Source organism: Chlorocebus sabaeus, chromosome 12 (genome assembly GCF_047675955.1).
Source record: "Chlorocebus sabaeus isolate Y175 chromosome 12, mChlSab1.0.hap1, whole genome shotgun sequence".
Taxonomy (NCBI): domain Eukaryota; kingdom Metazoa; phylum Chordata; class Mammalia; order Primates; family Cercopithecidae; genus Chlorocebus; species Chlorocebus sabaeus.
In genome coordinates, this window is record NC_132915.1 from 100,436,511 (window position 1) to 100,461,735 (window position 25,225).

Here is a 25,225-nt window from a genome sequence, read left to right on the forward strand (position 1 = left end):
AATAAGGCTATGTGATACACATACACTGGATGTTAATTCTGAAGACCCAAGTCCAGGTCCCAACTGTTCCATTTTCCCCAAAGTCATGCAGCTTTTACAGTTTTATCAAATTTCAGTTTCTTCATTCGTATTGAGGATAATGAGCACTAACTACCCTATCTTACTAGACTACTGTGACAAATCCTATTACAAAGGAACCATTTTTATTACTACCAATTAAAAAGGCAAAATAATTATATTGTAATAAAAGTAGACTGTGTCTTTATTAAGGAAAAATATCTTGGGAACATCAACAGACTTTAAAAGGTTAAAAAAAAAATCAAATAATAGATGGATGCAGTGGCTCATGCCTGTAATCCCAGCACTTTGGGAGGCTGAGGTGGGCAGATCACCTGAGGTCAGGGTTTCGAGACCAGTCTTGCCAACATGGTGAAACCCCATCTCAACTAAAAATACAAAAATTAGCCATGCATGGGGATGTGCACCTGTAGTCCCAGCTACTCAGGAAGCTGAGGGAGGAGAATCACTTGAACCTAGAGGGCGGGGAATGCAGTGAGCTGAGATTGTGCCACTGCACTCCAGCTCTGGGCGACACAGCAAGACTCTGTCTCAAAGAGAAAAAAAATCAAATAACATATCAGGCTTCTACATTTAAAAGATATTGGCTGGATGCAGTGGCTCATGCCTGTAATCCCAGCACTTTGGGAGGCCAACGCAGAAGGATTACTTAAGTCCAAGAGTCCCCATTAAAAACTCAGCTAGGTGTTGTGGTGCACACCTATAGTTTCAGCTACTCAGAAGGCTGAGGTAGGAGGATCACTTGAGCTCAGAAGGTTGAGAATGCAGTGAGCCGTGATCGCACCTGGGCAACAAGGTGAGACCCTGTCTCAAGATATATATAATAATTCTTTGCTGCTGAGAAAAACTTGCATCTGAGCCACCTAGAGGGTTAAAATGTGCCATGATGATAATGATGATACCATAAAAAATGAGCAAGACTGCTGACTGTCCTCCCAAGAGGACCAAGTGTCAAGCTGACACATCCTCTTCTCCTGGAGGCTCATCAAGTCTTATTCTTCTGTGAAGCCTCTACCCTTAGCAAACATAAGACCTGTCTTTAGACAACAAGACAGTAATTTTTTAGCCAATTTAAAAGTTATTAAACTGACTTAGTGCCACCATTTCTATCAAACTTTTCTGGATCACTCCTGTCAGAAACAATTTGTTTTTTTTCTGAACTCTTAAAACACTTCCCTTATACAGCTCAGTTACCTTAGATCATAGTTATTTGTGTACACTCGTCATCCCCTTCCTAAATTGTAAGCTACTTGAAAGCAGTAGCTGTGTGAAATAACCTCTTCCTTAAAGCATCTTATGTAAGTGCCTCGAACACTGTTTCCGGGCAACTGCAAAATATGAACTAATCAAAGGCAGTGAAACAGTTTGTGTGTGCCTGCTCTATGGCTGCCACTGTTCTAGGTGCTAGAAAGAGAACTTCAACTACCACAGGTGGTCAGAAGTAAGGAAAAGTGACTGTGGCAGGGACTTGAGACTATCCAAATGCTGGGAAACCTCATTACTGGAGGGTCTCAGAGGGAATGCTGAATAGCTGGTATTACAAAGATGAAAAAAGGTCACCATTCAGTCTTGTGAGAAAGAAGACTATAATCGCATTGGCCTAGTAGTACATGTGGAACCTATAAGGATTTTGTGAAAACAAAGGAAACCCTTCAAATTCCAAAGCCTTAGCCAGACTGCGGATCTAAACATATGTAGAGTAATTATCAGGATATTCCTAATAGATCAAAATGTAGTCTACAAAGGCAGATGTATTTGGGAATGGCACAGAGGCAAGAGTGGCGTGGGTAAGAGCACTGGTGCCAAACAGCCTGCACTCAATCCTGGTGCTGCCACTTACTATTCAAATCCAGCTGCACGATTTTAGCCAAGTCATTTGACCTCTTTGTGCTTCCACTTTCCCGTGAGTAAAGTGGGTAGAATAATAGAAACTGCTTCCCAGGGTTATCATGAAGATTAAGTGAGAATGTATGTAAAGTGTTTACAAGAGAGTCTGGCATACATTAAATGTTATGTAGGTAATACTGCCATTTAATTTACCACCGAGACTGAGACAATTCTGTGAATGAAAAGGGGCACTATTAGACTGTGGAAAAACAGACTGTGTCAGGCAAACTGGGATATATGGTCACCCTATAAATAAGTATAAGAAGAAACAAAGGAATGTAACTAGAGAAAGCAGCATTCTCTACTTCACCTCCTTATATAGAAGTCACCCATAGATGCAGGTACCAAATGTTAACATCTGACTTATCTCCTCTGCTATAGACATGTTATAGCTAAATAAGAACACTTAGTTTTTTGTTGTAAATACCACATGCCAGTAGCATTGATTGATACTTCAGTCAATATTGGCATGATGCCCTCAAGATTAGCAGAAGCCATCCAACAAACATTGAAGACATGCTAATGGGATCAGGCAGAAAGTTGGTAAGACTTGGTCCTTGCCCTCAAGAAGCTCATCACCAGTTAAGTAAATGATTCCTGCAAGTACTAGCTAGTAACTAGTAACTAGTCCCCAGAGGCCATTGCTACAGCAAATACACCAAAGTCTGAAGATACCTCAGAAAACACTGGGAAAGATGAGAAAGGTGATTTGAAAAACAGACACAATAGAAAAGAGAAAGTATTGCATTATTTTACATGGCACCTTCAAATAAATAAAGACATTCTAGACAAATAATTAGAAAAAAGTATTTGCAGCAGATAGCTTTTGTTTGGCCCATGTAGCATCGATTTCCATCGCTTTGCAAAATTAGCGCTCTTTCATTATGTGAAATCTCATTAAAAGCAAAAAAATCCATTTGGAAGAAAACGAGAGAGGAGAGATAATGAATCGGGGAAACTGGTAATTTTATGTGTGTGATAATGGCTCAAAAAGAGAGTCCTCATGTTTTATATACGCATACTGAAATATTTGCAGATTAAATTATATGATACCTAGAATTTGCTTCAAAAACTCAGGGTTAGGTGAGTGTGGATATACTCAAATATATCAAATTTATAGATATAATATACATACATAAAGTATATAATTGGCCATCAATTCACAATTGTTGAAGTCAGGTGACGAGAAAGTGAGAATTAATTATTCTATTTAATTTTCTGTAAATTTAAAAATTCTCATTTAAAAAGTTTTTGTTGATACATCAATAGAATGGTCTCAATTTTTTTTTTTTTTTTTTTTGAGACAGGGTCTCACTGTCACCCAGGCTGGAGTGCAATGGCACAATCACAGTTCATGGCAGCCTCAAACTCTTGGGCTCAAGCAATTCTTCCACCTCACCACCCCATGTAGCTGGAACTACAGATGCACACCACCATGCTGACATGGTTTGGATTTGTGTCACCACTCAAATCTCATATCAAATTGTAATTCCCAATGTTGGAGGAGGGGCCTGATAGGAGGTGACTGGATCATGGGGGCAGATTTCCCCCTTGCTGTTCTCCTGATAGTGAGTTTTCAGAAGATTTGGTTGTTTAAAAGTGTGTAGCACCTCCCCACTGTTCTCTGTTCCTCCTTCTCCAGCCATGTAAGACGTTCCTGCTTCCCCTCTGCCTTTCTCCATGATTGTTAGTTTCCTGAGGCCTACCCAGCCATGATTCCTGTACAGGCTACAGTACTATGAGTTAATTTAACCTCTTTGTTTTATAAATTACCCAGTCTCAGCTAGTTCTTTATAGCAATGTGAAAATAAACTAATGCACACAGCCACCTAATATCTTAATTTTTTGTAGAGATGGGGTCTCACTATTTTGTCCATGCTGGTCTTGAACTCCTGCGCTCAAGCAATCCTCATGCCTTGGCCTCCCAAAGTTCTGGGATTACAGGCATGAACCACCATGCCTGGCTGTATTATTATTTTTAATTTCAAAAATAAAGTGCTTTTGAAAACTCCCTAACATAGAGTTTCTTAACCTTCTCATTCCTGCCATTTTGGGCCAAATAAGTCTTTGTTGTGGGGATTGTCTGGTACACTGTAGAGTGTATAGTGGCATCCCTCGCCTCTACCCACTAGATGCCAGTAGCACCACCCCCCTACTTGTTGTGACAGCTAAAAATGTCTCCAGATATTGCCAAATGTGTCTTGGGAGGCAGATCACCCCCAGCTAAGAAGCCCAGTGCTGATATACCATATACCTTATCCAAAGCATTCCCAACCCTACAAAACAGAAATTCCCCAATTCTTAACTATATTCTACATATCTAATAATGATTTTCAACATTATATCTTTTCTTATTCTTAATTCAGTCTCTAATACTCTACTTGTAGTTCAGACTACCTCAAGTAGATAAACCAATCGTGCTGCTGCAAATTTAATGATTCAGTAAAAATTATACTGCTTCTGAGACTTCTCTTCATCTATTTCCAAAGCTGAAACTAAAAACCTTAAGCTATTTATAGTACTATAGCCTTCAAGAATATGGCCCAAAAAAGCAGGAAAAGGTTATACAATTCGATCTTCTTAAAATGTACTACTTAACCTTTGGTCAAATTAAACAGCTCCAAAACATGCCCCAAAGCAGAATAACCCATACAAAGATGAAAGTGCAAAGGATATTATCTAGTTTCCTATTACTCAAAATGAGATCTATAGACCAGCAGTATCAGCATTACCACAGAGCTTAACAGAAAGGCAGAATCTTAGGCCCTACTTCAGACCTACAAAATCAGAATTTGCATTTCAACAAGCTTTCTAGATGCCTTGTATGCATATTATGTTTGAGGCAGTAATCTAGCTAGGATTTTTTTTGGTTTGGGGTTGGGGGGGGCGGTGTTTGTTTGTTTTAAGAGAAAGACAGGGTCTCACTCTCACCCAGGCTGGAGTGTAGTCGCACAATCACAGCTCACTGCAACCTTGAACTCCTGGGTTCAAGTGATCCTCCCATGGCAGTCTCTGAGTAGCTAGCCTTCACTGTCTTAGGAAGATTAAAAAAAGATACCTTTTTTCTCATTATTTTTAAAATAATGGATAAACATTTGGCCCATTTCCAATAACAGATATGTAAATGACTATGATAAGGAACTAATGAGTGCTGGGAAATAAAGTTGAGGTGAAACCTGGATCATATATTCTCAATTATCCACACCTAGAAAAAAGGTTAGCCTAGACAGCAAGCATGTAGTGCTCTCGAAGAAATAAACCATTTCTGTGTGTTTAAACTTGAACTCAATTCTGAAATGACAACCTTCAGCACAATAGTATACATACTAGGAGCTAGCCATATTTTCTTAATTAACAAATGATTAGTACAACAGGATTTTATCAAATATCTGCTAGATAAGTTACTTTGCCTTGTGCAAGATAGGAGTGAGTAAAAGGCCTCTAGAAAGGTCTAGATTTCAAGAAAGGAGGAGGCAGATAAGAAGAAGAGGAAGGAGAGGAAAACGAGGGAGGATGTGGAGGAGAGAGGAGGAGGAAGAAAGAGTAAGGAGGGATGGAGAGATGAGGAAGAGGATGAGGAAGGAGGAGGAAGGGGCAGGGGAGAAGCAAGGAATTTTTCCCTAAACAAGAATTTTAACAACAGGCTAATGGGCTAGTTCATGAATCTATCCACTTCTTTTCATCTCCACTGTCACTATCCTAATCTAAGTCATTATCATCTATTTTGGAGCCTCATGACTTATTCTCCCCACATGTACTCTTACACTCCTATACTTCATTCTTGACATAGCAGGGACCTCCTGGACTCAAGTGATCTCCCACCTCGGCCTCCCAAAGTGCTGGGATTACCGGGGTGTGCCACCATGCTTGGCCTCAGAGTAATCTTTTTAGAAGTCTTTGAGATGGAGCCAGTGGCTCAAATAAGAAAGGATAGGTTGGCGGGCACAGTGGCTCACGCCTGTAATCCCAGCACTTTGGGAGGCTGAGGCAGGTGGATCACGAGGTCAAGAGATCAAGACCATCCTGGCCGACATGGTGAAATCCTGTCTCTACTAAAAATACAAAAAATTAGCTGGGCGTGGTGGTGGGCGCCTGTAGTCCCAGCTACTCGGGAGGCTGAGGCAGAAGAATGGCGTGAACCCAGGAGGCAGAACTTGGAGTGAGCTGACATCGTGCCACTGCACTCCAGCCTGGGTGACAGAGCAAGACTCTGTCTCAAAAAATAAAAAAAAAAGAAAGGATAGGTTCAGAACTCACTCCAACAGACGCAATACCTGGGTTCAAAAACGGTGGCAATAGCATCCGGAACCAGACTCCCCCAGGGGCATGACTTTGGCCATGATTACAGATCTTTGGATTCCCTTGGTTCCTGACTATTTTCTGAACCAGATTCTCCAGTCTTTCCATCCATGCTGTGAGGTACTTGATAACTTTCCAGTAAATTCATTTTCTGCTTAAGTTTGCTGGAATTAAGGTCTGTAATTTTCAACCAAGAACCTTTCCTGGAACAATGCCGTTTCTTTTTTGTTTTTTTTTAATGACCTGTCAGTCACTAATTTTAGCCTTCCAAAATGGGTATAATTAAAAAGCTAAAATTCTAAATGCCATTCACCTCACCGACCTCCTAAAAACAGCTTTCAAAGTGAATAGTTTTATTTATCACTCAGTTAAATCCAACATTCTACCTACTCCATGCTTGCACCTGGGCTACTAAATATGGCTGAAGAAATACACATGATCATGCTGACTGATCTCACTTTCAACGCATGACCACAGAATGGGCATTTCCACTACATTACTAGTCCACTCACTCTTCACTTTCCAGAGCCCTATCTCACACTTTTTCTTCTCTCCTCAAACATCCAACATCTCATCCCCCATCCCCGCTTTTCAGCTGATGGCAATTGTTTTATATTTCACTAAAAAAAAGAGGCCTGGGCCAGGCACGGTGGCTCACGACTGTAATCCCAGCACTGTGGGAGGCTGAGGCGGGTGGATCACAAGGTCAGGAGATCGAGATCATCCTAGGTAACACAGTGAAACCCCGTCTCTATTAAAAATAAAAAAATAAAAAAATAAATTAACCGGGTGTGGTGGTGGGCGCCTGTAGTAACAGCTACTTGGGAGGCTGAGGCAGGAGAATGGCATGAACCCAGGAGGCGGAGCTTGCAGTGAACCAAGATCACACCCCTGCACTCTAGTCTGCGCGACAGAGCAAGACTCCGTCTCAAAACAAACAAACAAACAAACAAAACAAAGAGGCTTGGCCGGGCATGGTGGCTCATGCCTGTAATCCCAGAACTTTGGAAAGCCAAGGCAGGTGGGTCACTTGAGGTCAGGAGTTCAAGACCGCCTGGCCAACGTGGTGAAACACCGTCTCTACTAATAAATAAATAAATAAATAAATAAATAAATAAAAATTAGCCAGGCATGGTGCCAGTTACTTGGGAGGCTGAGACAGGAGAATAGCTTGAATCCAGGAGTCGGAGGCTACAGCAAGCCGAGATCACGCCATTGTACTCTAGCCTGGGCAACAGAGCAAGAATCTGTCTTAAAAAAAAAAAACCCCAGAGGCAATCAGTAAAGATCTTCCACACATATCCAGCCACAATGTACCATCTACTTGCACTTGTAGCCATATATATTATTCTGTCTTCCCTTCTATTATCTTGATTGAACTATGTTACTATCTAAGCCAAGCCCTCCATTCATGCCTTAACTCTCACATCCCTCACTGTTATTCAAGGACATCAGCCCGTCAACTGTTCTCTTCTCGCAGCATCACCAATGGGCCTCTGTGCTGGATAACTATCATCAGCATTCAAACAGGGTGCATTAGCTTCCAATCTAACACTCTTCTTTCCAGCTCACATGCTCCTCTAGCCTTCGTGCTATTTCTCTACTCTCCTTCACAGCGTAACTCTTTAGAAGACTTGTCTATAGAGCTGTCTCCCATTCATCCCCTATTCTCTGTCGAACACACAACAATTCACTTTGTTCCCATCATTCCACTGAATCACTGCTTGTCACTACCAATGAGGTCCATACTGGTAAATCTAGAGGGTAATTATGAGTCTTCATCTTATGTTACTTATCAACAGCACTGGACACTGTTGATCATTTACCTCTTCTTAAAACACTCCTGGTTGCCTTCTAAAACATCATTTCTGGCTGGGCATGATGGCTCATGCCTATAATCCCAACACTTTGGGAGGCCGAGGTAGATGGATCACTTGAGGTCAGGAGTTCCAGACCAGCCTGGCTAACATGGCGAAACACTGTCCCTAGTAAAAATACAAAAATTAGCTGGGCATGGTGTTGCGCACCTGTAATCCCTGCTACTCGGGAGGCTAAGGCAGGAGAATTGCTTGAATCCGGGAGGCAGAGGTTGCAGTGAGCCAAGATTGTGCAACTGCACTCCAGCCTGGGCAACAGAACAAAACTCCATCTCAAAAAAAACAAAAAACAAAAAAAAGTCACTTCCTCCTCTTACTTCACTGGCTGCTCCTTCTCAAAGTTTCCACCGATGGTTCACCTCATGATCCAACGTGGAAATGTTGGAGCGTTCCTGAGCTCAGATCTCTGAGCTGTTCTCTCCTCCCCTCATTCCATAGGTGACAGTGTGCATTTTCATGGCTTTACACACCAACTGTACACTGATGAGTTGTACATCATCATTTTTTTTTTTTTTTTGAGACAGGGTCTCGCTCTGTCACCCAGGCTGGAGTGCAGTGAGTGATCTTGGCTCACTGCAGCCTTCGCCTCCCGGGTTCAAGTAATTCTCCTGCCTCAGCCTCCCCAGTAGCTGGGACTACAGGCGCACACCACCACGCCTGGCTAATTTCTGTATTTTTAGTAGAGATGGGGTTTCACCATGTTGACCAGAATGGTCTTGATCTCCTGACCTCGTGATCTGCCCTCCTCGGCCTCCCAAAGTGCTGGGATTACAGGCGTGAGCCACCGCGCCCAGCCAACACTGTTTTTTTTTAATCTACACACTGGACCTCTGTCCTGAATTCCAGCCTCCATTTTCTTTCTTTCTTTTTTTTTTTTTTGAGACAGAGTCTCGCTCTATCACCCAGGCTGGAGTGCAGTGGCGCCATCTCAGCTCACTGCAAGTTCCACCTCCCGGGTTCACGCCATTCTCCTGCCTGAGCCTCCCGAGTAGCTGGGACTACAGGCACCCGCCACCATGCCCGGCTAATTTTTTGTATTTTTAGTAGAGACAGGGTTTCACCATGCTAGCCAGGATGGTCTCGATCTCCTGACCTTGTGATCCACCTGCCTTGGCCTCCCAAAGTGCTGGGATTACAGTCGTGAGCCACCGCGCCTGGCCTCCAGTCTCAATTTTCTAACTTTCTATTTGTCATCTCTATCTGAATGTCTAATTGGTACTCCAAACTTAGCAGATACAAAACTTAATTGCAACTATTCACCCCAAAAACCTACTCTATTCACAGTCTTCCCCTTCTCAGTTGGGGCAACTCCATTCTTCCAGTTGTCGGGTACAGTTCATTCCAAACACAGCAGACAAGATGATCTTTTAAAATATGTCAAATTCTATCACTTAGCTCAGAATCTTCGCATGGTTTCCCATCTCATTCTGAGAAGATCCCCAAGCCTTTACAATGGCTTACAAGGTACAAGGTCTCATATGATCTGATCACCACTATTATATCCAAGACTTTATCTCCTATTATTCTTCATCCTACTATTCTCATTCATTCTAGCCACACTGCTGTCCTTGCTGTTTCATGTACATACCAATACTCTACACATTCCTGCCACAGGGTTGTTTTGGAATTCACTGTAATCTCAGCTTGGACCACTCTTCCCAAAATATCTGCATAGCTAGTTCCATCATTTCACTCAAATCACCTTATTGGAGAAGTCTTCCCTGACCACCCCATATAAAACAGCAACACCCTTCTTTATACTTATTTATTTTTTAGACAGAATCTTGCTCTGTCACCAAGGCTGACATGCAGGGGCTCCAACATGGCTCACTGAAGGCTCAACCTCCTGGGCTCTAGTGACCCTTCCGCCTCAGCTCCCCAAGTAGCTGGGACCTCAGGCTCACACCACCAGACCCAGCTACTTTTTGTGTTTTTTATAGAGACGGGGTCTCGTCATGTTGCCCAGCCTGGTCTCGAACTTCTGAGGTCAGTTGATCCACCTGTCTCGGCCTCCCTAAGTACTGAGATTACAGGTGTAGGCCGCCATGCCCAGCCAAAATTTATTTATTATCTATCTCCAAATATAATACAAACTTCATGAGGGGAGGGACATTTTCCTATCTCCAGTGTCTAGAATAAAGCCCAGTACTAATAGTTACACAAGAAACTGTTGATAAAGGAATAAAAGAAACTTTAAATTATAAATTTTTAAGTTATAAAATGGATATATAAAATGTATTAATTACTTTCACACACACACAAGTTGTGACACACATACAGATGTGTCACCCAGCTCTCCCTTCAAGAAAGAACTTGCTGGGAGTACTGGCAGCCCCTGCAGACATCACCTCTGCAGAGCTGCCTTGCCCAAGGTCAGGTGCTTCCCAAGGCAGCCCTCATCCAGTAACCAACGGAGACAAAGGTATACATGGTCCAGCCATTTCCGCTCAAAGCAGGGCAACTCTGAAAGTTCATGTTAGCTCCAGAGCTCCCTGTGGAGTCAGCTCCTGTTGTTCAGACTGTACCACAGCTCAACTTCTCCCTGCCAAATCTTGCCTCTTCCCTTCCACAGAAGTTGAACAGAAGGGCATTACTTAACATCCTGCACATTAAGTTGTATCTCAAATTCTGCTTTACGGAGTCCTTAACCTGTGATAGTTAAGACAAAACATACATGCTTATTAAACTAAAAAACAAAGCATATCCCTATAAAACAGAAAATGAACATCACTATAGTAGATAGTCCTACAATACGTGTTCTCTCCTTCTACAGAAATGGTTACATAATAACAGGGTCTCCTATTTTTAACTGGGCATAAAGCCAACCGTAATAAACACTAGTCTTCCTTGCATCCAGGTATGGCCATGGAACTAAATGACGGCCAGAGGCATTTGAGGGGAAGTTACGTAACTTTGAGAACTTGTCCTTAGAAGAATTAATGTGCTCTCTTCCTCCTGACTTTCCCCCTTTTTTCTAATGGTAATATGGACACAACATTGAGCATCTTGGACCACGTGGATGTGGGCAATAAGCTAGTGATGACGGAGCAACAAGACAGAAGGAGCCTGGAAAAACAAAACAAAACAAAACAAAAGAACAGAAGGCTCCTGGATCTCTGTGGAGCCACCACAAAGGTCCTGGGAAGCTTAAACTGAGAAAGAATTAAACCCCAATCTTTCTAAAATCTCTGTAATTTGGGTGAGGGCTACAACTGCTGTCAGTGCTGTACCTACATTTCCTCCCAACCCTGTGCTCTCACTCCCAAGAGCCAGCACCTGCAGGTCTTCATAGAGGGGCTACCCTCAGTCTGCCAGCACTTCCTGGATATTTATACACTCATCCTGTATTAGTCTGTTTTCACACTGCTGATAAAGACATACCCAAGACTGGGTAACTTACACAGGAAAAAGGGTTTAATGGGCTTAAAGTTCCATGTGGCTGGGGGGACCTCACAATCATGGCAGAAGGCAAGGAGGAGCAAGTCATGTCTTACACAGATGGCAGCAGGCAAAGAGAGCTTGTGCAGGGGAACTCCCCCTTGCAGAACCATCAGATCTGGTGAGACTTACTATCACAAGGAGAACACAGGAAAGACCTGCCCCCATGATTCAATTACCTCCCACTGGGTCCTTCCCACAACACAAGGGAATTCAAGATGAGATCTGGGTGGGGACACAGGCAAACCATATCACCTTCCCACCAGGGATGGTCCTTAGCAATGACTGAAGGGTATGAAAGTATAAAGGCTCTACTTTATTTCTTTGGTCCCTGGCAGTGACAACTCCTAGGTATAACCTCCAGAACTCCCTTGCAAGACTAGCCAAAGTTGTCTACCTTGAGGCTTTGTTTGATATCACATCCTTGATACCAGCCTCCTATTCCTGTCCCCAGTCCTACTTTCCCACTCCCTAGAAGGTTTTTCTGTAACTCTTCTCAGTAAGTTGCCTTCCCATAAAAGTTTATCTCAACTCCTGCTTCTGGGGAACCCAACCTGAGGCAGTACCCTGCCTCTATCTCATTCCCCCAGGGTTCATCACAGTCAATAACTGTACACCTTTCCAAACCTTTGTCTTTGCATAATCAAACATGTGGTTCTCTTAAATGAAAATGAAATTATAGGATATAAACTATGCAACTGGCCTTATTCACTTGAAGTATTTCATGGACCAAATTCTATGACAGTAAAATATATATACACCTCACTATTTTTCAGGATACATGGTTGCCTATAACTTAAAGTTTAAGTAAATATCAAACCCATTTTTTGGAGAAGTAGAGAAAGAATTTTAAAACTGTAGGAAACTTCTTTGATTTACTCTTATCGTTCTACTCAACAATGAGAAAAGAAAGATTATATTATGTATACAATTACTTCTAGGAATACCAAAAACAGGCAATGCAAAATTTGTTAAAAGTAAATAAATTAGCCAGGTGCGGTAGCTCATGCCTGTAATCCCAGCACTTTGGGAGGCCGAGGTAGGCAGATCATTTGAGGTCAGGAGTTCGAGACCAGCCTGGCCAACATGGTGAAACCCTGTCTCTAATAAAAATACAAAAATTAACCCAGCATGGTGGTGCGTGCCTGTAATCCCAGCCACTCAGGAGGCTGAGGCAGGAGAATCACTTGAACTCAGGAGGTAGAAACTGCAATGAGCCAAGATCATGCCACTTCACTCCAACCTGGGAGACAGAGCGAGACTCTGTCTAGGGGGAAAAATAATAATTTAGAAAAAAAAGTAAATAAATTAAATCATTCTTTATTCTAGTTCTTGGAACTCCCCAAAGTTTAAAGTCCTGAAATATAGACATAGATACATGTAATCTTCAATATATTAATACTTAAAATATTTAAATATTTTATATACAAATAAAATTTATATTAAATACCACAATAGTCTTTCTTACAGTTTTGTAATTTAAAAAGGCAGGAAGAAAAAGAAGTAGGAAAATTTCCCTAACTCCCATTACAAGTCTGGTATTTCCAAAGAACATTCTTTTGTTACTGGCAAAATGCATTCTGGATATTTCATAAGGATACATTGCTTGAAATATGTATTTCAAGGAAGAAAGATTATAGATACTTCGTGAGCCTCCAAGAATTAAAATAATAGCAACAGAAACTTCAATATTTAGGCTGGGTGCGGTGGCTCACGCCTGTAATCCCAGCACTTTGGGAGACAGAGGCGGGCGGATCACAAGGTCAGGAGATCGAGACCATCCTGGCTAACACGGTGAAACCCTGTCTCTACTAAAAATACAAAAAAAAAAAATTAGCCGGGGGTGGTGGCAGGCACCTGTAGTCCCAGTACTCGGGAGGCTGAGGCAGGAGAGTGTTGTGAATCCGGAAGGAAGAGCTTACAGTGAGCCGAGATAGTGCCACTGCACTCCAGCCTGGGCGAAAGAGCGAGACTCCGTCTCAAAAAAAAAAAAAAGAAACTTCAATATTTCAACACCAACATTATTTAAGAATGTATATATATTCTTATATGTACATATTCTTACATATACAAGTATATAAGAATATGAATATTCCTCTAAGAATATTCTTGTATGTATATACATTCTGATCTATATACTAATGTATATAAGAATAAGCATACGTGTGTGTGTGTGTGTGTGTGTGTATATGAGACAGGGTGTCACTCTTCTGCCCAGGCTAGAGTATAGTGACATAATCATAGCTCACTACAACCTCAACCTTATGGACTCAAGAGATCCTCCCACCTCCATCTCCTCAGTAGCTGAGACTATAGATACACACCACAACACCTGGATAACTTTTTTTATTTTTTGTAGAGACTGGGTCTTGCTATGTTGTCCAGGCCAGTCTCAAACTCCCGGCCTCAAGCAATCCTCCTGCCTCGGCTTCCCAAAGTGCTGGGATTACAGGCATGAGCCATTATGCCCAGCACATATTTAGAACATGACTGAAAATATAACAATGTTATCTCTTATTGGATTATAAATCTGGATTACAATTGTAAAAGAGACTTAATAAAGCAGTATAACCTTTATTTTCCACAAAATGACTACACTGGTGCATAAAATGAAACAGAAGCCTAGAAAAAACAAACTCTCATGAGTAACAAGATTGTTTTGATCTCATTTGGAACTGTTCAGTGTTACATATCAAACATTTTGGCAGGCCAATAACCTGTAACACTATAATTTAAGAATGCTAAGATGGGGCATGGCTGCAAGATGCAGTCACACTGTTAGTAAAATTAAGAAATGAACGGGGTCAGATATGTGAGAGAACTTCTGTGGTGGTGTTTTTCCTATTTGTGAACTGCAAAGGGAAGTCTCCAATCTAGTTATTAAACTTTCAGTCTGTCTGAGGTAATAGCTATTATGCCAAAAGCAATTACCCAGGCTAGTACTGGAGATGTTTTGTTGTTGTTTTAGCTGAAGTCAGATAATTCCTGGGTTTGTCTGTATGTGCCCTTATCCCTTAATCAACAAAAACATCTACAACATCAAAATTCTCCCTCCTGTTTCCAGTTCTTCTCAATTGGCAAAATCACAGATTAAAAAAAAAAAAAAAAAAAATTAGATGTGTGTCCAAAATTGTCTTTACCGCAAATGTTTTGAGACAAATTTTAAAAACAGATTTACTTGTAAGGGATTTTGTTGAGACGTAGAGAAACACTTCCTTCAAGTTTATTTCTGATACTGTTAGCTACATTCTTGGCATCCTTTAGGAATTTTAAGAATACATATTCATATCCAAGAAAAAATAGAGAAAATATATATGCAGATACTTCCCCAAATTAAACTAAGCATGATGTAATTCCTATAGAAATTTGTTACGAAAGAAATCACTTTTTATCTTTTTTTTTTTTTTTTTTTTTTTTTTGAGACAGTATCTCACTCTGTTGCCCAGGCTGGAATGCAGTGGTGCAATCTCGGTTCACTCTAACCTCTGCTTCTGGGTTCAAGCGATTCTTGTGACTCAGCCCGCCCAGTAGATGCGATTACAGGTGTGCGCTACCATGCCTGGCTATTTTTTTTTTGCATTTTTAGTAGAGACAGGGTTTTACCATGTTGGCCAGGCTAGTCTCGTCCTCCTGGCCTCAAGTGATGCACCCACCTCAGCATCCCAAAGTGCTAGGATTACAGGTGTCAGCTTTTTATCCTTCAAAGAAAAACAGGCCAGGCACGGTGGCTCATGCCTGTAATCCCAGCACTCTGGGAGGCCGAGGCAGGCGGATCACGAGGTCAGGAGATCGAGACTATCCTGGCTAACACGGTGAAACCCTGTCTCTACTAAAACTACAAAAAATTAGCCGGGCGTGGGGGCAGGTGCCTGTAGTCCCAGCTACTCGGGAGGCTGAGGCAGGAGAATGGCGTGAACTCAGGAGGCGGAGCTTGCAGTGAGCTGAGATCGTGCCATGGCACTCCAGCCTGGGCGACAGAGCAAGACTCCCTCTCAAAAAAGAAAGAAAAAGAAAAACAAATACACACCTTATGTTTAAGCAAAACATAAGAATTATCACTGGTACTTTGGCTTAGGCTCTGGCTGGCCTTGAACATTCCAGACTTTTAGAGTATGTAATGAATATGAGGGAATCCTGTGTCTGTCAGTAACAAGCGTTAAATTCTACTGTCTCTATGAATTTGACTACTCTAAGTACTTTGTATAAGTGGAATCATATTTGTCATTTTGTGTCTGGCTTGTTTCATTTAGCACAGTGTCTTCAACGTCCATCCATGTTGTAGCATGTGTCAGAATTTCATTGCTTTTTACAGCTAAATAATATCCCCATTGTATGGATATACCACATTTTTTTATCTGCCCATCTATATCAATGGACATCTGGGTTGTGTGCACCTTTTGGCTATTGTGAATAATACTGCTACTAACCTTGGTGTACCAATCTGTTCAAGTACCTGCTTTCAATGTATCTGGCAACATGCCCAGAAGTTGAGTGGCTAGATCATATAGTAATTCTATGTTTAATTTTTTAAGGAACTGCCATAATTTATTGTAAGATTTTAAAGCACAAATATAAGTGTATTCTATAGATCTATGAGAAGTAGCTCTTGTCTCTTATGGTGATTGCCCACATTTAGCTTACAATTGCAACTTGCAACATATATGTCAGAAGTGGCCCAGGTTTTCACATCTGGAAGGGAAAAAAAAGTAATAATAAGAGCTATCACTTACTGACTGTTTATTACACACCAGATTCTCAGCTAAGAGCTTTACATAGATTATTGCATTGAATCCTCAAGACAAACCTACTTGGTTCTACTGTCTCCATTTTAGAGAAGAGTAGTAGGCCAGATAGGTTAATGACACGCCTAAGATCACAAAGCAGATGAGTGCCGGCACTAGAGTGCCAGCACTCAATTTCAGGTCTAAGTCAAAGTCTTTGCTTTCACCACCATTCATTCTTTCAACAACCATTCATTAAAGGCCTATTACATGTCGCACAATATTCGAATTGCAGGTGACACAGTAATGAGTAAAACACATAAAATGTTCTTGGACTAAAATACCTCTAGTAGGGGGAGACAGTACAAGTTATATAAATTACATAGTATATTAGATGGTGACAAGTGCTCTGGAGAAAAAGCAAGGAGACAAAGGGGAGCTGCAACTGGAAACAGGCTGATCACAAAAGACCTCACTAAGATGATATCTGAGCAAAAAAAAAAAAACTTGAAGGAGATGAAAGAATAAACCGTGAGGGAAATCTGGTAGAAAATTATTCTAGGTAGAGAAAAGAGCAAGTGCACAGGCCCCAAGTTAGCTTGCCTGATGTGTTTGAGCAACAGCAAAACACTGAACTAAAAACTGTGACTGAGCTGGGCATGGTGGTGCATGCCTACAGTCCCAGCTACTCAGGAGGCTGAAGAGGGAGGACTGCTTGAGTCCAGGAGTTTGAATCTAGCCTGGGAAACACAGTGAGACCCCATCTCTTAACAACAACAACAACAACAACAAACGCAACTGAGACTGAAGTGGAACCAGCCACAGATTGATGAGGAGGGGATGAGGTCAGAGAGGTACTGAAGAACCAGTTCACACACCGCCATGTAGGCCATTGAAAAGCCTTCAGCTTGTATGTTGAGGGAAATGAGGAGCCAATGGAGCGTTTTGAACAAGGAGTGATGTGACTTGATTGACATTTTAAAAGGATCTCACTGGCTACTGTATTGGGAGACAAGAACAAAAGCAGGGAAGCCAGTTATAAGACTGCTGTAACAGCCGGGCGCGGTGGTTCAAGCCTGTAATCCCAGCACTTTGGGAGGCCGAGACGGGTGGATCACGAGGTCAGGAGATCGAGACCATCCTGGCTAACACGGTGAAACCCCATCTCTACTGAAAAATACAAAAAACTAGCCGGGCGAGGTGGCGGGTGCCTGTAGTCCCAGCTACTCAGGAGGCTGAGGCAGGTGAATGGCATGAACCTGGGAGGTGGAGCTTGCAGTGAGCTGAGATCCGGCCACTGCACTCCAGCCTGGGCGACAGAGCGAGACTCCATCTCAAAAAAAAAAAGACTGCTGTAACAACTCAGGCCAGAGTTTAAATCAGTGGAGAGTGGAAAATAGTTAAATGCTGAATATTTCCTAGAGATAGAGCTGAGACTTACTGATGGACGGGAATGTAGAGGATAAGACAAGGTGAAGAATGACTCCAAGGCCTTTGATCTGAGCAACTGGAAGGATGGAATAGTCACTGGCTAAGATGAGACTGCAGGTACCACAGGTCTGGGGGGTCTATTGGGAGCTCCACTTTGGAAGTGTTAGGGTTAAGAAGCTACTGGACATCTGAGCAAAAATGCAGAACAGGCAGTTGGAATTTTGAGTCTAGAGTTCAGGGGAATGGTGTAGGCTGGAGTCAATTTAGTACCACTAAATGTGCCAGGAACTGTGTCAGACACTAGAAATACAGGGATGAATACATAGTACTGACCAGCCAAGAGACCAAAGTACATCCTTTCCCCCAAATGTATTTCTCAGTGTGTTTGTTAACAGTTGCTATGAAAGAGCAGGGAAAATGTCAGTCAGCTAAACAGTTTAGATTTCCTTTTGAGAATTTTTCAGACTTGAATAAACTAACATATACGGTGACTTTCCACAAGGGGATAGAGAAGTCAAGCTGTTATGTGAACTTCTTAGCTTTTGTTGAAGTGTATGTTGTAGGCACACACTGGTCTAGGGCAAGGTTCTCAACTCCAACACTATGGACACTTGGGACCATATGATTCCTTGATACATGTGCTGTCCTGTGCACTGCAGGATGTTTAGCAGCATCCCTGGCCTCCACACACTAGATACCAGTAACACACCCCACGCCGGTGACAAACATTTCTCCAGACATTGCTATATGTCCTGAGGGACAAAATCACCCCCAGCTGAGAACTATTGGTCTAACGTTATAATCTATGCTTCCACAGGAAAATAATGATATTCCTTTTTCCTAAGTCTACTTTTATTTAGCAGTAGAAAAGGATCTATTCATCTATCCTAATTATCCCAATGATGAGTTCATTACTGTTTCCCTACTTAAATCAGTAAGAGGCCATTAGACATGAATTTCCTCATTTTCCCCTCCAGCCTCTATTTTACATACCCTCCCTCATTCCTCCTCTTTCATAAAGAACAGTTGCTCCTCCAGCCACCAATTGTGCACTGGATTCCAGTCCCATTTGCCTCTGACCACAACTTGACCATCAGCTACTCCCTGCCCAGTAGGTTTAAATTCTCCCTCAGCCGTCAAACACGCTAATTTTTTCTCTTACCAAAATGAAACAAACCAAACTTTCTTTCTTTCTTTTTTTTTTTTTTTTAAATGGAGTGTCACTCTGTCGCCCAGGCTGGAGTGCAGTGGCATGATCTAACCTCACTGCAACCTCCGCCTCCCAGGTTCACGCGATTCTCCTGCATCAGCTTCCCAAGTAGCTGGGATTACAGGCCCCCGCAACCATGCCCAGCTAATCTTTGTATTTTCAGTAGAGATGGGGTTTCGTCATGTTGGCCAGGCTGGTCTTGAATGCTTGACCTCAGGTGATCCACCTGCCTTGCCCTACCAAAGTGCTGGGATTACAGGCGTGAGGCACCACGCTCAGCCCTACCCAAACACCTTCTCCTCTTCCTTAAGTCATCTCTTTCTCTATACAACTAAATTTTCATGAGGTTCCATCTTAGACGCCTGCCCTCCGCTTTTCCTCACTGCACATTTCCTTCTCTGCCTAATCAACTCTAGGTCTACAGCCATTTTTCCACTCTCTCAAAGATGACCTCTTACCTGCCCAGTTCAATGGTTTCCTCAGAGGCCTTCCCTACCTGACATCATCTAGTGCTGAAAACATTTTTACATTAACTCCTGAAGAAACTTTCTGACCCAGTGAGCAATCTCTCTCTTGAATCCCATGACATTATTCCCCTGGTTCTCTTTTCACCTCATTGATGCCTTTCTCGCAGTCTGCTTTCCTGTTTCTTCTGTATCCACTAACACAGGTAGTCTTCTGAGGATGATTTTCAGTCCTCTTCTAAATGACTTCCAGGTCTCCAAATACTCCCGGGAACTCCCTATTTAACTCTGACTTCATATTCTATCCTGAGCTCCAAATTAAGATTTTTAACAGCAAGATGGCAGGTTTTTAATAAAAAGAACCAGAAGTAATTTTAACATTAACAACAACAATCACCACCAAAAATGTCTTTGACATCCCAAGCACTGAAGAAAGCACTTTATAAATATTCACTCATTTAATTTGCTCCTCAACAGACGGTCCTTACTATTCCAACCATAATAATGAAGTTACAGTCTCAGAGAGGTTAAACAACTTTCTTACACAGCTAGTAAATTGTCAATCTAGGGCTGGGAACAGATTTTACTTCAAAGCCAATTTCTTAATCAAGTGATATTGTTTCACCTTATCTTTTTGATTTCTCCTCAAAATTCAGTTTTCTTAGGTCTTCCTGAGTTTCACAAACTTATAGGATAATTTAAGGTTAACATTCAAACTATACACTCTTGGCCTCTGTATTAAAAGAGAAACATTTTTTCTAAGAATCCTAGGGCTAAAAGGAAGTTGGTGTTATATAATTCATCTCTCAGCCTGTAGGCAGAAGCCTATCTAACCCATTCCAGACAGATGGGTATCTTCTATTTTTAATGACATCTAGGAAAGGAAACTCTCGCCTACTAAATTTAGACTGTGAGCCAAAGGAAAGAAGCATATCTAATTTTATGCTCCATATAGCCAGGCCTTCACATATAGTTGGTAATATGCATCCTAACAGGATTATTACCACAAGTAGAAACGAACACTTAAAAACTACAATCAAAAAATAAAGACAATAACTGATTCAACTGGACTCTTCAAGTTGACAAGAGAACAGAATCATTCTAGTCCAAATTACAACAGAGCTGACAGCATAACAATTCTTCCTATTATATTAAAACCCATCTGGCAGAAGTGATTGGAAAAATGACAAAGGAGTGTCTGGTAAGATGCATACATGTTTCACGGAGGTACCTAGCTTTTAAAAGTGAATACTAAATCTTAATGGAGAAGAGTCATGAATGCATCCTAAGTCAGTAACACTTTGAGGTTTATAGTTATACCTTTGCCATTGCTTATTCTTAACTCTAGGCTTTAAATCTAAATACTTCACAATCTCCCTAAAAGATTTCAGTCTAATTCTGTCTGTCAGATTGTCTTTGCTGGCTCTCAAAACATTAAGGAAAAAACAAACAAAACAAATATTGTACAAATGATGCAAAATGAAGAGATTTCTGATCGTGTGTTTTACTTAAAAAAAAAAAAAAAAAAGCCACTGCACAGGCTCACGCCTATAATCCCAACACTTAGGGAGGCTGAGAAGAGCGGATGGCTTGAGCCCAGGAGTTCAAGACCAACTGAGCAACATGGTGAAACCCCATCTCTACTAAAAATACAAAAATTAGCTAAGCATGGTGGTGCGCGCCTGTGGTCCCAGCTATTCAGGAGGCTAATACAGGAGGATTGCTTGAATCTCGGAGGTTGAAGCTGCAGTGAACTGTGATAACGCCACTGCATTCCAGCCTGGGTAATAGAGCAAGACCCTGTCTCACCAAAAAAAGAAGAAAAAAAAAAAAGGGAAAGAAGAAACACTCTTTGCACTGTTACAACAGAAAGCTAAAATCACTGTAAGATATTTTTCTTGAAGAAGCCACTGGATAGGGTTGACACAAACGTTTAATTGGCTCCAAGTCAAATAACTTCCCAAATTAACGACTTGAGAATGCATCTTCGCAAAGTTAAGAAGGCTTTAGTATTACTTCAAATGACATAAACTCCTGGGTCTACTGTAAAATTATGTTTATCACTTTTATTAATGATTAAAGGAAATTGAAAAGTACATAATTATCTAAGTATACCTTCTGACCACCACTATCACATTAAATCTGGTACAGACTAGCAATAAATGCAAGTTGATAAATGTGGGGAAATGTTGTATAAAACTACACTGGGAAGGCTGGGCCGGTGGCTCATGCCTGTAAACCCAACACTTTGGGAGGCTGAGGTGGGTAGACCATGAGATTAGGAGTTCAAGATCAGCCTGGCCAAGATGGTGAAACCCTGTCTTTGTCAAAAAACAAACTACACTAGTAATGTATTGGTATAACTCCAAAAACCTGGGTCATAACCATTTTTTAAAACAAATATTGATCAAAAATAGCAAGTATCTATAGCAAGAGAAAATACTGACCTGACCTAATCAGGCAAAACCATGAAATACTTTTTTTTTTTTTTTGAGACAGAGTCTCACTCTGTCACCCAGGCTGGAGTACAGTGGCACAATCTCGGCTCACTACAACCTCCGTCACCCAGGTTCACGTCATTCTCCTGCCTCAGCCTCCCAAGTAGCTGGGACTTACAGGCGCCTGCCACCACTCCCGGCTAATTTTTTGTATTTTTAGTAGAGACGGAGTTTCACCATATTAGCCACAATGGTCTCAGTCTCCTGACCTCATGATCTGCCCACGCTGGCCTCCCAAAGTGCTGGGATTACAGGCGTGAGCCACCACACTCCGCACGAAATACTTTTTTTAAAAGTAATTTATGTTGTTTCCCAAAAGAGAGGATCTATTTCTATCTAAGCATAATAATGAGGTAGGATATTTGTGACCAAAATAATTCTTTCCCCAGTCGTTATTTAGTGAATGACTTGACAGTGAATTTGAATTAAAGGAATAAAATTTTATTTTGTCACATTCTAACCTTATAATCATTGTTTTAAACTACTTAAGTGAAAACATCTTATAAGCACTATATATATTTCAAACTAACAACCATCTTCAAACTTAAGTCAAAAAGTTAATGCCAGGCATGGTGGCTCATGTCTGTAATGCCAGCACTTTAGGAGCCTGAGGCAGGCCGGATCATTTGAGCTTAGGAGTTTGAGACCAGCCTGGGCAACATGGCAAAACCTCATCTCTACAAAAATACAAAAAATTAGCCGGGCGTGGTGGCAGGCACCTATGGTCCCAGCTACTCAGGAGGCTGAGGTGGGAGAATAGCTTGAGCCCAGAAGGCAGAGGCTGCAGTGAGCCAAGACTGTGCCACTGCTCTCCAGCATGGGTGACAGAGTGAGACCCTGTGTCCAAAAACAAACAAACAAAAACCTATACCTCAAAAATCTAGCCTAGGCCAGGCACAGTGGCTCACACCTGTAATCCCAGCACCTTGGGAAGCTGAAGGAGGCAAATCACTTGAGGTCAGGAGTTTGAGACCAGCCTGGCCAACATGATGAAAGCATGTCTCTCCTAAAAATACAAAAATTAGCCAGGTGTGGTAGGGGGCACCTGTAATCCCGCCTGCTCAGGAGGCTGAGGCAGGAGAATCACTTCAACATGTGAGGTGGAGTTTCCAGTAAGCTGAGATCATGCCACTGCCCTCCAGCCTGGGCGACAGAGCAAGACCCTGTCTCAAAAAAATTTGGTGTCAACACTGTTTTGTTTCCTGAATAATAATAGTCTTCAAAGGGGCTTGACAGTTTTTCACTTTTGCTGACAATCAACAGACACATCAACTTTCATAAATCATCTGGTGGTAAGAAAACCAAAGCCATCATGCACCTCTAAAACTTCAGCTACAGCCTGGCCAACATAGTGAAACCCCATCTCTACAAAAAATTTAAGAATTAGTTGGGCATGGTGACATGCCCCTGTAGCCCCAGCTACTCAGGAGGCTGAGGCAGGAAGATTGCTACCACTGCATTCCAGCCTGGGTGACAGAGTAAGACCCTGTCTCTAAAATAAATAAATAAAAATTCAAATAACTCAGTACTGCAACAGTAAATAAGGAAAGGTTCTATTTCTCCAAGAGGTAAGTCTGCTCCTATTCCCTGCATGACACTGGGCAAACTATCTGTATTTTTGTGTTACCTATCGCTTCTTGGCCTTTTGGCCAAGATCAAGAGTAATACCTGTCCTGTCAGTTTAATGTTACCTGTCTCATTTCCCTTCCCCACAAAATAAAGGAATTTGAATGTTCTTTAAAGTCCTTCAGGTTCCAAATCTCTATAATTATGTACAGTATATGTGAATGTATAGTAGAAATGGGCAATATATTTTAGGAATAAAGAGAATCACAGATAAATACTTTGGCACAATTGCTTATACATATTGTCTGTATTTCCACGTTTGGCATAGAAAAGGAAATTGCTTACATTACTATATTTTATCTCCAAGAACCTAAAGTCTCTCTCCTTAAAACTTTCCAAACCTTAATCTCAGAGGATAAATACTTTCTAAGAAAAAGATATAGTTGGCCGGGCGCAGTGGCTCATGCCTGTAATCTCAGCACTCTGGGAGGCCAAGGCAGGCAGATCATAAGGTCAAGAGATTGAGACCATCCTGGCCAACATGGTGAAACCCCGTCTCTACTAAAAATACAAAAATTAGCTGGGTGTGGTGGCGTGGGCCTGTAGTCCTGCCTACTCAGGAGGCTGAGGCAGGAGAATCACTTGAACCCGGCAGGCGGAGGTTGCAGTGAGCCGAGATAACGCCACTGCACTCCAGCCTGCATGACAGAGTGAGACTCCATCTCAAGAAAAAAAAAAAAAAAGATATAGTTAAGTCAATATTTAGCCAATAAGATCTTAGAAAGTTTCTTAAATTTTGGTCTAAATACCTTACACAGTTTAAATTTGTAAGTGTAAGTAACTCTGATTGTCTTCAAATAAAAGCATGATAAACACAAGCACTGGAAGATTCGTTTCCAATGGCCTCGTCATCCAGTAAAATTTTTTAGCATCATAAGCTTTATTTCCTGTCTGACATCCTCAGGGATGTAGTTCGACAGCTCCTCTGTACAATTTCTACTACAAGACTTCTCTGGCCTCTCTTGGCACATGTAAACTGCTGCTAGGTAATATTTCCTTTGGCAACAAATTATATACTTTATAGAAACAGACCTTCAACTGAACCCTCACCACTCAAACCCACATTCTTCCCAAACATGTGAATCTTAAACTAAATCTTGTATAACAAGTTGGACACATGTTATTGCATTGAAATGTGAAATATTCATTAAATTCTCCTTGCTAAAAGAAGGATTCAAGTTACAATCTCTCTTAAAGAGAAATCACAAATGGTTTTGCTAAATCATATGCTAAACTTGCATTATTTTTTTTTTCCACTTTTTTTTTTTTTTTTTTTTTGAGACAGGGTTTCACTGTGCGGAAGTACAATCACTGCTCACTGCAGCCTTGACCTCCTGGGCTCAAGCAATACTCCCATCTCAGCCTCCCAAGTAGCTAGGCATGTGCCACCACGCCTGGTTATTTTTATTTATTTATTTATTTTAGTTTTTTGTAGAGTCAGTCTCATTAGGTTGCCCACAGTGGTCTTGAACTCCTGGGCTCAAGTGATCCTCCTGCCTCAGCCACCTAAAGTTCTGGGATTACAGGTGTGAGCTACCATGTCTGGCCTTAAGTTATTTTTCTTTCTTTCAATTGCCCTTGAATTACAGGCAGATACAAATTCTACCAGATTTCAAGAAATAAAAACAAAATTAACTGTAATCTAGAAAAATAAATATAACAGGCTGGGCACAGTGGCTCACGCCTGTAATCCCAG

The 25,225-nt window shown here is 41.5% G+C and overlaps 1 protein-coding gene and 1 non-coding gene across 4 annotated transcripts in view; one reads left to right on the forward strand and one right to left on the reverse strand.

The window, feature by feature from the left end:
- SCAI (suppressor of cancer cell invasion) overlaps nt 1-25,225 on the reverse strand; it is a 196,656-nt gene that overhangs the window by 132,806 nt on the left and 38,625 nt on the right. The window lies entirely within an intron of this gene.
- On the forward strand, nt 23,533-23,718 carry LOC119622348 (U2 spliceosomal RNA). Its single transcript, XR_005239005.1, has one exon. It is a non-coding gene; the product is annotated as a U2 spliceosomal RNA (small nuclear RNA).